Source organism: Homalodisca vitripennis, chromosome 2, assembly GCF_021130785.1.
Source record: "Homalodisca vitripennis isolate AUS2020 chromosome 2, UT_GWSS_2.1, whole genome shotgun sequence".
NCBI classification, from domain to species: domain Eukaryota; kingdom Metazoa; phylum Arthropoda; class Insecta; order Hemiptera; family Cicadellidae; genus Homalodisca; species Homalodisca vitripennis.
In genome coordinates this window covers 56,311,860-56,318,510 of record NC_060208.1, presented here as the reverse complement: position 1 = coordinate 56,318,510, position 6,651 = coordinate 56,311,860, and positions in this window count along the sequence as shown.

Here is a 6,651-nt window from a genome sequence, read left to right as displayed (position 1 = left end):
ATCCCAGAAAACTGTATCCATCACTTTTCTGACTGAGTTCTGAACTTCCTCGGTGGTGGAGATCCCTTACACCGCCACTGTATGGATCGCTGCTTGGTTTCAGGGTCCCATTGGTAAAGCCATGTTTCGTCTCCAGTCACTAGTCGGGCCATCAAGTCTTCTGGGTCATAGTCATAGAGGCGCAGAAGCTCCCACGAGGACGATGATGTATGGAGAGGTTTTTGAGGCATTCATATGGCTGACACTTAGGACATACCCAGAACATAATGAATTATTGTTAATGCAATGCCATAGGACACATTTAGTTCAATAGAAATTTCAGAGACTATCCGCAGATTTTCCATTATGAGGGTTTCAGCATCTAGGTCAGTCTCCACGACCGTAGGTTGTTTGTTGAGCAGCTGCAGAACTCGAACTAAACGAAATGAGGTTTTCATATTAGGAGTGCATTCTCTTGGAGAGATAAAATAAGAAATCAGTCTAATACATAATCCAAGCCTGCTTTCTTTATACCTTAGTGGCCAAACTTTTGGTACCACCCTAGTTTTATGGGTATCCTATGATGGCAACAAGAAAATAATAGAATAAAGAAATTTTTAAATAGACTGAGCTCATTCATATGGCACTTTAACATGTGATATATATTTGTTGGATTAGTCAAGGCTTTTGTTACATTTCTGCAGGTCCTTTGATACTCTGTAGCTTAATTTTAATTGAATGAGCATTAGTAAAGTCAGTAACTGCAGAGGCTAGAGAATTTCATTTATGTCTGTCTGTCCGCATGATGTCTCAAAAACGAACTAACGTACTTGAAATTTTCATGAAGCTTCATTTCTATATATACAGGCAACACTGAGTTCAATAAATTATGGTGAATGTCTTCCATGAGATATGGTTAAGCAGTAGCTAACGTTTTAACATTGGTCTGACAGGTAAGCATGATGGCTACGAGAAAATTATAAAATAACCAAATTTGTAAGCTGACTTGAGTCTCATTATGAGATGGGATTTTAAAATGTGACATATAAATATGTAGCCTAACTACCCCAACACATAAATCATCTTTTGGTGGCTTGGTGTGTAGACTTTGATTATTTAAACACTGCTATGAAACCTAACTTAATAAACTAAAAAATGTTATTGTATATTGAGAGTGAAACTAGCTGTAGACTTGAAAATTTGACTGTAAGCTCAGTTAAGCATATTATGAGACACGTGGTGTGGCGTACTCCTACCTTGTTCATATATAGGCAAGATAAAGTACATATACGATAATGGTAAATATCCCTCCATGGGATATGGCTGAGCGTTAGCAAAGGGTAATATATCATTAATGAATTGAAATTCTTTATATTTTGCCAAGCTACCCCAAAGAGTTCTGGAAAAAATCTTCTGTCTATGTCTATTTCCTGCTGAATATCTGAAGAAGAAATTAATTTATAGACTTTAAATTTTGCATGAAATTTATTTCTATACATTAGAATTATTTCAATGAAGGTACATGTCTATCCATCGAATTTTACAAAGCATCTTTGAACTTATGGGTTGGCAGATTTTCTCTTCTGTCAGCCTTAAGGTGTAGACATTTTGTTATTGTCTGTCTGTTTGCATGACATCTCTAGAATGAGAGGAGCTATAGGCTTGAGTAAAGCCTATTACGTGACATTTGGCATACTATTCCCTTATTGTACTACATACAATTTTTTCAGTTCTTCTAAACACTTTTAGCAGACTTAAAAAATCTGATGTCCTATATGACGTAGCCCCCATAAAAATATGGTATTGATTTATTTAATGTGAAGACCTAATAATATCATTAACCTACACATAATGTAGCCGTGGTAGGAAGGACTAATTCAATGTGAATGCTGAGCTCAGCTCCATTTCACTTCCACTTAGTGCAGTGTCAGAAATTTGATCCTGTCACACACTTGAATCCTAGAATCGGATTGGAAGTCGACGTCCGTTTGAAGAGATACAAGAAAGTTGGTGATAAAAAAGTCCAAAACGAACTTTGCATCATTTTGACATAAGCGGCAGCTAGACAAAATTAAGTGTAATCTTGATGAAGAGGTGTTATCGTTGTCTCATCAAGTACATAATTGAGTGCAATACGATGTTTTAGACAATATTCCAAAGCATGGCAGAGCAATAACTTAAGGACAGCAGTTAAGTATGCATAACTTAGCTATGGTGGGAAATATTGATTCAATGCGAATGTTAAGTTCAGTTCCATTTCAATTATATAGCTATATATCATATTCAATAGCTCAAATATTCTGTTTCTATCATACGCACGTAGTGTAGGTTACTTCCATATCGTGTTCGGTTTCATAACTGTGTCTAATAAAAAGCGTTTATGTAATAAAAACTGTCCCTGTCTACTGGAATAGTTATAAATGTAAAGCAAACTATATTCCTTAATGCTATAGTGTTGTAGAATCCAACTCGAACTCCGGTTTATTAGCTATTGGTATTGCCCTTCTTCAAAAAATGTACAAGTGTTGCAAACCCACATACCAAACTTAAAACGAAATCGGACAGTTATAACATTATTGACATCTTAGCCCCAGATTCAAAGTGTTGAAAATGGCCTAAGCCTCTTTGGCCTATAATGGATGACAAATTGAGATATGAACATTTATTTTCCATGTTTTATATAGCCACCGTCTTAAAGCTTTTAAGACCTATAAAAGAATATGTAGAAATAACCAAAATGATGCTTGAAAATTAAGGAAATGTTAATTTTGATTTATCTTGTAAAATACCTGAGAATTCAATTTTGCACAAATGCGAATAGCAGCTATCATTAAACCTTTTTTTTAATTGTTGAAGAACTTACTCAAGGAATGTGTGAGTATTGTCTTGGTATTAATTTTAGTTTGAATTTACTAGAAATTATGGCTATACAGTAGTATATATGGGAATAGTAGTTTTCACTACTATTTCCAAAATGTTATTGTATATTATCAAAAACTGCTCTGTTTTAACTCACTATTTCCCAACCTACACAAAAATGACATTCTCAGGTTATTCACAACCTTTGTAACATGTTTTATATATTTTTTGTAAATCAGTTAAGTTTTTCGGATAATGACGGTACAAACTTCTAAATAATTTACAATATCATTGTGAGAATAATGGTGAATACATGATTGCCATAATTTATAGCCAATTCAAATGGAACTTATGTATTGCTTGGATAAGTTCTTTAGTTAATCTCAACCAATATAAAATTTAAGGATTGCATTTGCATTTGTTCAAAATTTTGATCTGGGATATTTTTCATAACATAAATCAGAATCAACACAAAATTCTCAAGCAATTTAAAACCACTCTTATTTTTAAAACTTAAAATTTTAAGATATTGGCCGTTAAAACGTTTAAAAGTATATAAGAAAATTGAATTGTTATAACCATTCGAGATATCAGCCATGTTAGAAATCTGCTGTTCTTCCAATTATGCCGTTCGTCCAATTAAGCCAGAAGGGAAATTTGACCTCTTGATATAGTTTAAACATTTTTATAACAACTGTATTAAATAAAAATTTCTCTGTCCATTGGATTAATCTTCTAATAATCTTGAAACATACAAAGATTGAAAATAAGCGTAAAACTGTTTGTTTCAAATTAATTATTGACTATGGTTAACAGAAGATTTAATGGAAGATTTGAAAGGTTAACTGGATTTTGATACTTGTGATTTTTACAAATGCGTATAGTCACTATATTAAAATCTTCTATTGGTTGAGAGACTAAACATTTATTGGCGGAGAACCAATCCAAGTAATGTTTAAGTATGACAATACTTAATTGGTACCAATTTTAAATTGAATTGGCTAAAAATACGGTATTTCACCACTATTTTTGCAACGTTACTACTCTATATTATTCAAAACTGCATGGCTTTTTTCTCTATTTAGTAGTAGAGTTTGCCTTGTTGTCCTAACGAAGAAAAGAATGTATATATGTAGATCTGAAAAGCCTACTTAAGTTAAAAAGTGTTTACTTCTTACCGTGTAAAATCACTCATGTTGCTACAATTGCCTTATTGCCAAAAAAACTATAAACGTATGTAGCTCTCAGAAATCTACTTTGGTTAAAAAGCGACTACCGGCTTTGTAATCTACTTTCGGTCTAAGGTATTTTGTGCCATATTTGCGTTTGTTCTTTTCCTGATGAAAAAAATATACATATATACATAGGGCTGAGAAGGCTATTATGGTCTAGGGCCTAATCTTAACTACTTCCGGTATAAGGGAGATATTCTCATTAAATTCATGCAACTTCTCAAAATAATCATTTATAAGATTTTGCGTTGTGAAGTTTTGTTGTTTTTCGTCGAACAGTGTAGTCTTGTGAGGAATGGATCGTTGAGGCATGTTGGTGTAAATTTCTCTGTTTCCCCTTTAGCCATATCACATTGTTAAAGAAGCCCACCACTTTAAGAGTACCTTATGTGAAAACATTCACAGCTTTGTTCATTTAAGTTAGTTTTATAACAGTATTTAAAAATACATTAGATTTTTAAAATTGTTACTGGTGCAATCTGGAGTAAAAGTTAGATATTTACTTCATATCTGCATCACACCACTGATCAAGCACTATACAATTAATAATATTTTATAACATTAAATGTAAACAAATATTTCAGCCAATTTTTCCAAATTCAGCTAAAATATCAACAGCTGTTTAGTTTTGGTTGAATTTCGATTTTGTTGGACTGCCATTTTTTCAGGATTCCAATTTATGTCAGGTAACTTTTCTAATTTTTTCTTCATATAAATCTTCTTTGGATTTCAATAAATATTTTACAAAAACAATTATCCAAATTGGTCCAGTCGTTCTCGAGATCAGTGCTTTGCAACACATTTTGTGATTTGTTTTTATTTATAAGATTTAGAAAAATGACGGGCTTTGTTCTATTAACTGTAGAACTGTGGAGAAGGGAGAGGAGGTACTTTCAGATTTTTATTGCTTTACTGCAGAGAAGATAGCTGAGTCACCTTCAGCCTAATTGTTTATTTGCGTTGTTATTTTACACGTTTTCTCAATGATATTTGTACTAATCGATTAAAGATATTTCATTATAATTTGTGTCTGTAGATGCGATGTAATGACCATAGTAACTACTTTTGAAATCCACCCTTCAATCAAAACGGGGGAAATCCCAAAATAAGTCATTGTATTAAATATTAGATGTAATTGTTTATAAGATTATAGTCTAAAATAATATTATATCTAAAAAAATCCTAAAAGTGTTTTCATAATTTATTTGTATGTTACAAGTAATAACTTCTTTCAAGCAAATTTTATTTAATGTACGAAAATTTACATATTTTGTTATAATTCTGTTATTTTTGTAAGTATGTATTCAATTTTTGTTGCATTTACATTCAACCAGTGTTGTAGATACTAGGGAATCAGTATTTTAAAGTACTATTAAAATGAGTGTAAGGATAAATTTTTAGCATGAAATAATGTTATTTTGCACGTTTATAAAAAATTGTTTTAAAATTTTTTGTTGTTAAATAATATTATTTTCTAATAGTGAACTCTTTTGAGTGTAAAAACACTGTTACAAATAAAATATATAGTTGTGAGTATGCAAATTAGCTCAGCAAATTTACTAAAGAAAAATTGCCATAAATACAATTTTACTTCAATTAAAATATACGAGGACTGTTCAAACAGTATCGGACCTTCTATCCGCTTAAACAAATGAAGTGCTGGTGGCCAAGCTTAGTGGGGGTGTGGAGGAGACTGTCATGTGCATGCATGGACTGTTTTGTATCATGACAAAGCTTCAGTCACTGGCAGTCAGCCTATTAGTGTAGATCTCTCTGTTTTCAGCAGTTTTTATCAAGTTATAAAATAGCATAAAAACTTGAGCAGCGTTATAGCATTAAATTTAGCCAAAAGTTTGGTGTTTCGCAAATGGAAACAATTCACAACATTCAACAGGCTTTTGGGAAGTCTCCCATGAGCAGTACTGGAATAAAAGATTGGTACAAGCGATTCAAAAATGGTCACACGTCAGTGGAAAGTGAATCGCGTTCAGGCAGGACATCTACAGGCTGGAATGAGAATGTTATTGAACAAGTGAACCGTGGACCTTCGTCTTACAGTCTGAGAACTAACAGAAGAAATTGGAGTCAGCATTGGGTTAGTACATTCAATTTCAACCGAGGATTTTAAAATGAGAAGAGTGGCCGCAAAATTTGTTCCAAAGTTGCTAACAATGGAGCAAAAACAACTTTGCCTTGGAATCGCACAAGGCATGTTGAACAGGGCAAACAGTAACCCTGACATCCTGAATACAGTGGTCACTGGTGACGAATTCTGGATTTATAGATATGACCCAGAAACCAAGTTGCAATCATCGCAGTAGAAACACACAACATCTCGAAGACCAAAAAAACCACAGCAAGTTCACAGCCAAGTCAAGGTCATGTTGACAGTCTTCTTTGACTCCAGTGGAGTGGTGCATCATGAGTGCGCACCACACGGCCAAACCATCACAAAAGAATACTATCTTTGTTGCCTACATGATGCTCGATGACTCAAACGACCAAATCTGTGGGCAACAAAACTTGGCAGCTCCATAACGATAATGCACCTGCCCACTCTGCACATCTAATTCAGTTTTCT